The sequence below is a fragment of the Cynocephalus volans genome, chromosome 17 (assembly GCF_027409185.1).
Source record: "Cynocephalus volans isolate mCynVol1 chromosome 17, mCynVol1.pri, whole genome shotgun sequence".
NCBI classification, from domain to species: Eukaryota; Metazoa; Chordata; class Mammalia; order Dermoptera; family Cynocephalidae; genus Cynocephalus; species Cynocephalus volans.
In genome coordinates, this window is record NC_084476.1 from 14,331,262 (window position 1) to 14,343,278 (window position 12,017).

The window sequence follows — 12,017 nt, forward strand, 5'->3', positions numbered from 1 at the left end:
GAAGTTTTCAATAATTGGGGAAAGGAGGAGAGAAGAGTGGGGATAATGTAATTAATAAAAAACTTTCATAGTGGCAAGCCAAAAGATACCTTAAATTGATAAAACATGAATGTAGATGCATATTGTTTAGAGGCACAGAGGTATAAACCACCAGAAGAGTTAAAACTAAATGTGGAGGTAGGCAAACTTAGGGTAAGAACCTCTGCTTTTTCTCACATGTTCTCTTATATATATAATCTACTATTTTAAAATTATTTTTTCACATTCATGTAGAAATACGGTATTTCATCAAATATCTTTATTGGTATAGCAGCCTCAAAAGTTACTTTTTTGATGTGCCCTGTTGATCTACCTATAGGGAAAACTTGAGATAAAAAGACATGAAAATCCCATCCATTGCCAGATAATTCACTGAAAATTAATCATTAATAAAATCAATGATTATATTAATCATTTCTACTCTTATCCCAGGTCAGTTTAGTTGACTTAATGGAGCAACACAGGGAAAGTGTATAGAGATCTGGAAATGACAGAAATGCAGGAAAGAAGTATATTACAAAATAACAAAATTGAACTTCTCAGCATGTAAAGTTAGGACCAGATCCTCACTCCAGTGGCCCATCTAAGATGCAGAGACTCTAAGGTCTGGTTGAGCCTTGACATCTTTCTCTTCCCTTTCACCTCTGTTCCTCCCTCTTTGCAGTCAATGTAGACCATGTCATATGGCACTAGAAACAGGACAGATGTGACTGAATTTGTCTTATTGGGCTTGTCCAGCTGGCTGGAGATGCAGCCAGTTATTTTTGGTATTGTCCTTACCATGTACCTGGTTGCAGTTATGGGCAATGCCCTATTAGTAATTGTTGCCCACTTGGACTCCAAGCTTCAGACCCCATGTATTTCCTGCTCAGCCAGCTTTCCTTTATTGACATATTTCTGACAACCATCACCGTTCCTCAAATGCTGGTGCACACACTGTCTGTGAATCGAACTATCTCCTATAATTGCTGCATGGTCCAACTGTTCTTCTTTATGGCTGTGGGCAGCATGGAAGGCCATTTGCTGGCTGCCATGGCATACGACCGCTACATTGCCATCTGTGACCCCTTAAGATACTCTGCCATTGTCAGCCATCGCCTCTGTTTGTGCATAACATTGACCTCGTGGGTGGTCGTCAGCCTCAATAGCCTCCTTTATAGTGTGTTGGTCAGCCACTTAACCTTCTGTGGCAACCAGGTCACCCATTTCTTTTGTGACATCACTCCCCTGCTGCAGCTCTCCTGCACCCGACCAGTGGTTAATGAAATGCTAATTTTCACTGAGGGTGTAGCTGTGGTGGTCAGCCCCTTCTTCTTCATTTTGGGTTCCTATGCCCGCATTGGCATTGCCATGGCCCGCATGCACTCAGTTTCCGCCCTGCGCAAAGCTCTGTCCACCTGTAGCTCTCACATCCTGGTTGTGCTACTCCTGTATGGCTCTGTGATCCGCATGTACCTCCGACCAACCTCCAGCTACGACTTGGTCCAGGATCGCCAGGTCGCCATCTTCTACACAGTAGTTACCCCTACACTAAACCCATTAATCTACAGCCTCCGGAACCAGGAAGTTAAAGGAGCTCTGCGAAGGCTTTTCAAGAAACTCTGCGTGTCAGGAAACTTCCCACCTGGCTCACAGGCAAAGAAAGAATGGCAGCACATCTCCTGAGACCCAAGCGTTCAGATCTTACCTGAAAACACCTCAGGGTAGATGGGGTGTACCTTTAACAACTGACATGAATCACATTTCTGTAGAATGATCTTCCCTGTTGGCTCCCTCTTGGTTGAATTTGGGAAGAAGTGATTTCATGAACAGTGGTTCTGGTTCCTGTTGACTGACCTAGAATCTCATCACATTGAAACTGAATACTTTAAATCATCAAATCTGAACATCTCCTCTTTCAAATCTAAAGTGGAACATGGAAGACTAATGAGCAAATTTTTAGCAAATCAGTATGGCTTGAAGAACTTTAATCATTTCGGGGTTGGTGTGGCAGGTACTATCTTCCAGACAGAAGTCGGATTGAGTTACAATATCATTATACGGAAAAGAGTTTTGAGTAAACCACAGAATAGCCTCAGCCTTTCTTGAAATTGTAATATCTTTGTAGTCTCTCATTTCAATGACCTCTCAATTCAAAGTAATAATAATCAGTTCAATACTTACAGTGACTGACTATTCCATCTCTACCATTTTGCCAACCCATAGAAGATAGTGTAGGTCATTGATAATAGAAACTGGAGCAGAGTCTGCACGGTGGCTCTACCACCAGGACCAAATGGTCAGATTTGGGTTACATGGGAAGTAGAACTGTTCAGACCCTGATGTTTTAGATGTAACGTGTAAGGGAAAAAGAATAATCAAGGATGGACTATGAATATGGGTGGAATGATTATGCCATTTATTTATATGTGGAAGACTCTGGAGAGTGGAGAACATGCAGATTTAGTTGGGGGGGGAGGATCAATAACTATTTTGGCCATGTTAATTTTGTGATATGTGTTAGATATCCAAGTGGAGTTTTATAGACAGTTGAATACATAATTGTTGAGGTTAATGGAGAGATCCTGTCTGGAGATAGAAATATCAGAGGCAACAAAATGTAGATAATATGGAGCCATGGGACTGGATAAAATCACCTACTAAGAGAGTATAGAAAAGAGAAGAGAACTATGGGCAGAACCCTGAGTTGGGCAGGAATTCAGGAACATTTAGAGATCTGGGCGAGGGGATAGCAAAGAAAACTGAGTCGTGGCCATTGGTAGGAAGGAAGCAGGTAAGTTTGGTATATGTCAGAATCTTAGAAAAGAGTATTTCAAGAATGGAGGAGTGGTCATTCTATCAAAAGTAGTTAAAAGGTTATTAATGAGAGCAGATAATTAATTATCAGATTTGGCAAGATATAGATTATTGGAAAGTTTGATAAGAGCAGGTAAGTGAAGTGTTAGGGGAAAAATTCTAATTATTGTTATTGCTATGGGTTACATGTGTCCCCCCAAAAGTTCATATATTGGAAATTTAACCCCCACTGTAGCAGTGTTAAGTCGATGGGAAATCCTGTTATGATAATTGAAAGGAGGGGCTTTTAAGAGGTGATTAGATTGTGAGTAGATTGATCCATTCATGTAGCAATGGGCATCGTTCTGATAGCTTTAAAAGGAGGACTACTGAGCAGATGAACTCTGTCTTGCTCAGCCCCTTCATACCATTTGATACCCTGGTTACCGTGGGACTCTGTAGAGTTGCCACAGAGAAGAAGGCCCTGACCAGATGTATTCCCTGGACCTTGGGTTTCCCAGCTTCCAAACTGTAGGAAATAAATTTTGTTTCTTTATAAATCACTCAGTTTCAGGTATTCTGTTACAACAGAAATGGACTAATACAGTCATTTTGCAATAAAATTCCAAGACTGGAAGTAGAATTGTTGAGAAGAACATGAAGTCAAGAGAGAGTTTCTTATAATTTTCATAAAGAATAGTGACATTCAGCATGTTTGTTTGCTGATAGAATTGTCCCAGTAAAGAACAAAACATTAATGGTTCAAGAGAGAAAGTAATTAATTGCAAGAACAAAGTCCTTGAAAGGGTTTGCACATCTATCGAAGGAATGATTTTATCTAGGAGCTGAGCCACCTTTTCCCCTGTGACAAAAAGAAAGTTGGAGTGTGTGGATTTATTTTATTTATTTATTGTAACTTAGTTGATTGTATGTTTCTGTGGGATACAGAGTTAAATATCAATACCTGTGTATTATACATGCTGTTCAAATCAAGATAATTAGTATATTCAACAATATACAATGTAATTGTTCTTTGTGGCCCTTTACCAATTCCTCCCTTAGCCCCCTTTCCCCTCCCCCCTTTCCCACCTCTGGTAACCTCAGTTCTGTTCTCTTCTCTCCTTTTGAAAGTTCAACATATTATTGTGATTGGTTTATTTGTCTTTCTTTCTTCTTTTTCTTAAAAAGTTATTTGTTTATTTTTTAGCTTCCACTTATGAGTGAGGACATGCAGTATTTCTCTTTCTGTTCCTGGCTTATTTCACTTTACAAAATTTTCTCTAAGTTCATCCATGTTGCTGCAAATGGCAGTATTTCATTCTTTTTATGGAACAGTAGTTTTCCATTGTGTAAATATACCACATTTTCCTCATCCAGTTGTCTGATGATGGAGATTTAGGTTGGTTCCAACTCTTGACTATTGTAAATAGAGCTGCAATAAATATGGGAGTACAGGTATCCCTTTGACATGATGATTTCCACTCCTTTGGGTATATACCCAGAAGTGGAATTGCTGGATTGTTTGGCAGTTCTATCCATAGTTGTTTGAAGAAACTTCATGCCATTTTCCATAATGGCTGCCCTAATTTAAAATCCTACTAACACTGCAGGAGAGTTCCCCTCTCTCCACATCCTTGCCAGCATTTGTGGTTCTCCATCTTTTTGATAATAGCTAGTCTAACTGGTTGTCACCTCTCCCAGGGTGATGGAGATGCAAAGGATTACTCAAAGCCCATTTCTTCTGAGCAGTGAGAGGCCCCAAAGGGGTTAATTTCCAGGAACCCTCAAGAGAGCAGCATTCCTCGGAAAAATAACCCCAAACTAGGGTTTTCTCTCAGTATTTATTCTCCAGGCAGGAAAGTTACAGAAAAGGAACATGTGTGGTTACAAAAAGAACAGTAAAATAATTGTCATGGCAACAATCATTAGGTTTAGCTGCACCAAGGACATCTGCCCTTAGAGCCAGCAAGTTTACTGTGTTACAATTCTTTATCTACAACAGAGACTTTAGTCTGGGGAAAGTTTTCTGTCTTTCACAAGCTTAACATTTCTATATGTAATTCTAAAAAGTTAGGCCATGTAAAATATATGTGCTTTATTAATGTTAGTACCCTCCACAACTGGTGTGGGATGTATCTCAATGCAGTTTTTATTTGTATTTCCCTGATGATGAGTGATGTTCAGCATTTTTTCATGTACCTGTGACCATTTGTATATCTTCCTTTGAGAAATGTCTATTCAGCTCTTTTGCCCATTTTTTAATTGGGTTACTTGGTTTTTTACTGTTAAGTTCTGAGTTCCTTGTATATTCTGGATATCAATCCCTTGTCAGATGCATAGTTTGCAAATATTTTCTCCCACTCAGTAGGTTGTTTCTTTGCTATGTTAAATATTCCTTTTGCTGTGCAGTACCTTTTCAGTTTGATATAATCCCATTTGTTTATTTTTTCTTTTGCTGCCTGTGCTTTGGGGGTCATATTCATAAAGTCTTTGCCCATTCCTACTTCCTGAAGATATTTTCATAGTTGCAGGTCTTACATTTAACTATTTAATGCATTTTGAGTTTATTTTGGTGTATGGTGAAAGTTTCTAGTTTCATTCTCCTACGTGCAGATATCCAGTTTTCCCAGCACCATTTATCAAAGAAGCAGTCTTTCCCCAAATGTATGTTCTTGGTGCCTTTTACTAGAGACTATTATAAACAACGGTACACCAACAAATTTGAATACCTGGAGGAAATGGATGAATTTCTGGACACACGCAAACTACCTAGACTAAACCAAGAAGAAATAGAAAACCTGAACAGACCAGTAAGCAACGAGATTGAAGAATTAATCAGCATCTCCCAACAAAGAAAAGCACAGGACCAGATGGCTTTACTGCTGAATTCTACCAAACCACTAAAGAGGAATTAATACTAATTCTCTTCAAACTATTCCAAAAAATTGAAACAGAGGCCATTCTGCCAGACTCATTCTATGAAGCCAGCATCACCCTGATACCAAAACCAGACAAAGATGATACAACAACAAAAAAGAAAACTACAGGCCAGTATCTCTGATGAACATAGATGCAAAAATCCTTAATATAATATTAGTAAATAGAATGCAGCAACACGTGTGGATTTAGATGTAGGTGACTGGTGGATTTTGTGGTGGGAAGATGATATATACTTGAAGAGATTTCAATTTAGAGTGGTGGGAGCAGGGTTGTTTCAGAGAATTGTAGAAAGAGAATATGTGAAATAATCATTCTGGAGTTTGGGAAAGTAAAGTATTAGGGAATGTGGTGGAATCATCTGTCAATATCCAGTACCCATTTGGGTATTTTGTTACCAAGTTTAATATCAGTCAAATTAGCTTGGTTGGGGAATATTCCCCTATGATATTTAGGTACTCATGTACAGACATAAATAAAACAAATGTTGGATTTACACAGGGCCTGGATTTTGCCAGGTAGAGCAATAAGGGTCAAAATAATTAACAGGGTTTACAAGAAGGTGGTAATTATCATTCTGGACGGTGAAATTTATTGTTGTTAAGGTGGGAAGGAAGAGCACAAATTAGGCTATAGGTAATGAAAAACAATTTGGAGGGATAATAGATTTTTTTTCATGTAGGTATCTTTATTTCAGATTTAAAATTTAGTAAGCAAACATGTTGAACATGTATCACGTGCCAGGCATTGTGTTAGGGGCTGAAGTTACTAATAGGAATAAGAGACACAGTGGCTTCAATTATACTACTTTTAGGGCATCATAACTTATTAGGGGAGACAACTTGATGTACAACAGGGCTGGGGGAGGGGCTCAGAGACAACTTCACAGAGGTGGGTATGCTCAAGCTGAGTGTTAGAAGGTGAATGCTAGTTTGCCAGGTAGAAAAGGCAGAAGGGATATTTCAAGATGAGCGACTGTCCCACACATGGTACTGAGGTGCAAGAGGATGCAGGTTGCTGGCGTGGTGGCAAATCTTGCAGTGCAGCTGGAGCATGGGGTGAGTGGGGATGGGCCATGAGTTGGGGTGGGAATGCATTTGAAAAGGTGGGCAGGTATTTTCTGCTGTGCTGAGGAGTTCGAACTTCATCTTTTTATTTATTTATTTATTTTTACTGGTTATGAATATTCATGAGTTACAAAGCTGATTGTCACTCCTCGTGCCCAAGATGTGAAGGCAAACTTCATCTTTTTAAAAAAAATTTAATTTATTTTTTTCATTGTGCATGTTTATGGAGTAGTTTGTTGTTTCAATATATATATATATTGTATAATGAGCTAATCAGAATAGTTAGCATATCTATCACCTAAATGTTTAATTTTTTTGTGGTTATAACATTCAAGATCCTCATTTATGCGTATCTTAAAATACACATCACAATATTATTAGCTATTATCACCCTAGAGCACCAAAAATTTATTCTTCTTATCTAATTGTAACTTTGTAACTTTGTCCCAGTCTATCAACCTTACCCTGTCACCCATCCCCCGCCCTTTCACTGACTCTGGTAACCACTATTCTACTCTCTATTTCTCTCCCTTTTTTCCCTTCTCTTTTAAATTTATTTTTCTTAATTGTTCTAAGATAATTGCATATATTTATGGAGTACAATATGATATCTGAGTACATTTATACTGTGTACAATGATAATACTGGGGAGATAATAGATCTTAATGGTGTCAGAGAACTGTTGAAGTTTGAGAACTAAATTAAATAAGGCGAAAGAATAGAATCTGATAAGAAATGGGATGTCAAAATCTAGATTCCAAAAGTGTTGCAATTATTGGTGATTGCAATGCCTAAGATATGACCATATAAGAGGGTGGCTGAGATGAGGGAAAGTAGAAGATTGCTAAAGCTACAGAGGTGAGAAACTGAGAATCCCATAGACCATGTATACTGATGTTGACGTTTCAAAAAATGACAATTAAATACTCGTGGACAGAGATAGAGAATCAGATGCCGAAGTCATCAACAAACGAGGGAAAACCACCAGAGAATCAATACCTTATAGCAACAAGATTAGAAAAGTCTGTCTGAAAGAACTTCAAAGAAATTTTGAATTTTTGAAGATGTGAGGTGCAAGGGTCCTATACTGTATTGGAACCAGGAACTGGAAAGCCATAGGAAACAAAATAGATCTTCTTTCATCACTCTGGAATAACTTTGTTTCTTGATATTGCTTCCTATTGTAAATATGAATCATTTCCTCTTTCTTTCAGTAGGCTAGCCTTTTTTCTTCTTCCCTGTGCTTGGCTGCTCCAAAGAGAGAATTTGATTGGCCATGATTGAACCATGTTTACCATGGTCCAATCAAATATGTCTAGGGAAAAGGAAAGGAAACAGCTGGGTTGACATACACACTGCTGTAGAAGAGCTGGCTGGGCCCTCTCTGTGGGTCTGTCTAGCAGCCTCTACCATTGCTCAAGAAATGGCTGGCCAGATTCCCTCTCTGCAGGCCCACCTAGTAGTCTCATGCATTGTTCAAAAAGTAGCTCAGCAGGCCTGCATTTGGCAGACCCATTTCCAAACCACCAAGGGAAGCATGACCTTGCACCTGGCCTGGAAGAGTGACACAATGAACTGGCTCCCAGAAGACCCAAACCCAGCTAGCCAAGCCAAAGAGTGTCCATGCCCTCAACTCAGAGCAACAGCCCTGGTGGACCTGTCCCTGAATCTCTGAGTCATCACATGCAAGTAAGAAACAACCTGATTAATGTGCCCCTGGTGGGCCTGCCCCTGGTCAGAGGATCAGCATGGTGATCCTGCCAATGGTGAACTAGCCCTGGAATCTCTAGCACATTACACACTCACACCCCCAGGTTGAAAGTCCAGCAACTTGACCCTCAGTGAGTCAACTCCCAAGATGACTGACCCTCAATGAGCATATGCACTCCCCCCAGCCTGAGAACCAAAATGGTGAGCCTGCTCCTGGTAAAGCCATGCCACCACCACAAAGCTCCCACACATAAGTCACTGAGGCATGAACAGACATACCAAATGTGGATTACAGCTCAAGAAACTATGCAGAGTCTATACTACTGCACCTATCCAGAACAAAGCCATTGTACTCTACCCAATCAACACCAAAGACACATTTGCAGGTGAAAGTCCTTCCCCACACAAGCCAATCTATAAAATTCAAGGGGGTGACTGTTCCACCAGATGTGCAGATATCAGCACAGGGAAACAAGAAGTATGAAAAAAACCCAAGGAAACATGACAACACCAAAGAAACACAACAATGCTCCAGTAATGGTTCCCAAAGAATTAGAAATTGCCCATTTGCTGGAAAAGGAATCAAGTTAATTATCTTAAGGAAACTCACTGAGGTACAAGAAAATACAAACAATTCAAATAAATCAGAAAAAACAATTCATGATCTGAATGGAAATTTAAAAAGAAGTCATAAAAAAAGGAATCTTGAAGTTGAAGAATTCATTAACAAAAATAAAAAGTACATCCAAGAATCTCAGCAACAGACTAAGTAATGGAGAAGAAAAAATTTCTGATCTTGAAGACAGCTATTTTGAAGTAACCTAGGAAGACAAAAAAATAAAATAAAAAAGAATAGAAAAAGAACAAAGCCTACAGATTTATGGGATACTATTAAGTAAAAAAATATTTGAATTATGAGCATTCCAGAAAAAGGAGGACACAAAAAAGATACTGGAAACATATTTAATGAAATAATAGCTGAGAACTTCCCTAGTATTGGTAAAGATACAAACATCCAAATCCTGTAAGTTCAAAGGTTCCTAAATAGATTCAACCCAAAAAGGTTCTCTTCAAGACACACTGTAGTCAAACCATCAAACATTAAAGACAAAGAGAGAATTCTAAAAACAGTGAGAGAAAAGCATCAAGTCACTTTAAAGGGAATTTCCATTAGACTGACAGCAGACTCCTCAGCAAAAACACTACAGGTCAGGAGAGAATGGAATGATATATTTAAAGTACTAAAAGAAAAAGTTTGCCAGCCAAGATTATTATACCCAGCACAGCTAACCTTTAGAAATAAAGGAGAAATAAAGTCTTTCTCAGATGTGCAAAAATTAAGAGAATTTATTACTTCTAGACTGGCCTTATAAGAAATGCTTAGGGGAGTCCCAGATCTACAAGAGAAAGAACATTAACAACCATCATGAAAACACCCGAATATATAAAAAACTTACCAGTAGAGTAAATACCTAAATTAGAAAAAGAAAGAAATCAAACCTTATCAATACAGAAAACCATCAAAATGCAAAGATAAACAGTAAGAGGGAAAGGGCAAAGGATACAGAAGTAATCAGAAAACAACCAACAAAATGACAGGAATAAGACCTCACATATCAATAATAACCTTGAATGTAAATGAATTAAATGCCTCAATTAAAAGACACAGATTGGCTGGATGGATAAGAAAATATGGCCCATTAATATGCTGCCTACAAGAAGTATACCTTTAACAAAACAACATACAGGCTGGAAGTGAATAGACGGAAAAAGATATTCCAGGCAAATGGAAAATGAAAGTGAGCATGAATAGCTGTACATACATCAGGTAAAACAGACCTTAAATCAAAATCTGTTCTAAGAGATGAGGAAGGGCATTATATAATGATAAAGAGATCAACACAGCAAGAGGATATAACAATTATAGATATATAAGCACCCAACACTGGACTACCCAGATATATAAAGCAAAAATTATCAGACCTAAAAGGAGATATAGATGTCAACATTTTAATAGTTGGGGACTTTAATACTTCACTCTCAGCATTGAACAGATCATTGAGACAGTATACCAAGAAAGAAATATCAAATTTAAATGGCTTCATAGGCCAGGTGGATTTAACAGATGTTTGGTCATTTCATCCAACAGCTGCAGAATACACATTATTTTCACCCATGAGGGATTCATCAGCACATGGAACATTTTCTAGGATTGACCATATGCTGGGCCATAAAACTTGTTTCAACACACATCTCACAAATGGATTAATGCCATTATATAAAAAAAAACTTGACAGGAGGAGTTTATCCCTTTCACCCTTCCATTTCTTCCACCATGTGAGAACCCAGAGCTCCTCCTCCAGTGGATGCAGTGTCAATGTGCCATCTTGGAAGAAGAGAGAGGTCCTCACCAGACAGCTGAACCTGACAGTGCCTAGATCTTGGACTTCTAAGCCTCCAAAACCGTGAGAAATAAATTTATGTTCTTTATAAATTACCCAGTCTTAGGTAATCTGTTATAGAAACATGTAATGAACTATGATAATCACCTTCTATACCTGTAGTATACTGCATCACTCAGGATTCAGTACAAGGCCTAATGGAACATCAGCAATGTGAACGAAAGGGGACTGGAAGTGTGAGGGGCAGATGGAACACTGGGTGGGGAAATAAGTTGGTTTTGATCTGGGTGTAATTGGGAATAACCATAGTCCAATCCTCAGCATTCAAGGCTGGAATGGCATGATGTCAAAGCTCCTGTGAAAATGACCAAAGCTCTAGCCAGAGCACCAATTCCAGTGATTAGATGTCAGACACCCAAAGCCTAGATTGGGACTGAGTGTGTTTGTGGATGCAAAGGACTGTCCAAAGCAACACAAATCATGGACCCTTAGAGATAACCACAATATACTGTGCTCATCAGGAAATGCATCTGCCCTGGAATTATCATTGTAGCCTTTGAGCACTGTTTTGGCAGCAGTGGGATTTTCATTTATTTCTTAAATTTATTTAACGCCTGTTTATCAGCAATGTATTGTGTGCCAGACCTTGTGCTCAGTGATTGGAGTATGTATTCTAAAAGAGCTTACAAAAGAATAGAGGGGGATGAAGAGAAAGATTCATGGGATCCCTTTGGAGTGGAGAGTTGGGGTATAGTCAAGAAAGGCTTTATGACTAAGATGGCCATAACATTTATTGTCCAGACCAACACACTTTGGAGAGTTAAAGGGGCAGTATTTATAATTTCACTGAAACAAGGAGTATATACCTCTTTTTGTGCAGCCATATGATCTCCCAGAAATTATTCTACTTAAAGAGATCAGAATGAAACAGAATTCAGAAGCCGAAGGGAAAGTGCTAAAGGGTGGTAGAAGGAAGTGGATAGGGGATCTTAACTTTGTCTTTATGTGTGTTCTTATACAATTATTCTACTACTCTCTGCTTCAGATACTCATTTGTAAAGAAAGGAGAAACAGCACCTATAATTTA

General features: G+C 38.7%; 1 pseudogene; it reads left to right on the top strand.

Moving 5' to 3' along the window:
• Positions 1-715: 715 nt before the first annotated feature.
• LOC134365538 (olfactory receptor 1M1-like) lies at positions 716-1,704 on the top strand (annotated as a pseudogene).
• Positions 1,705-12,017: the final 10,313 nt, after the last annotated feature.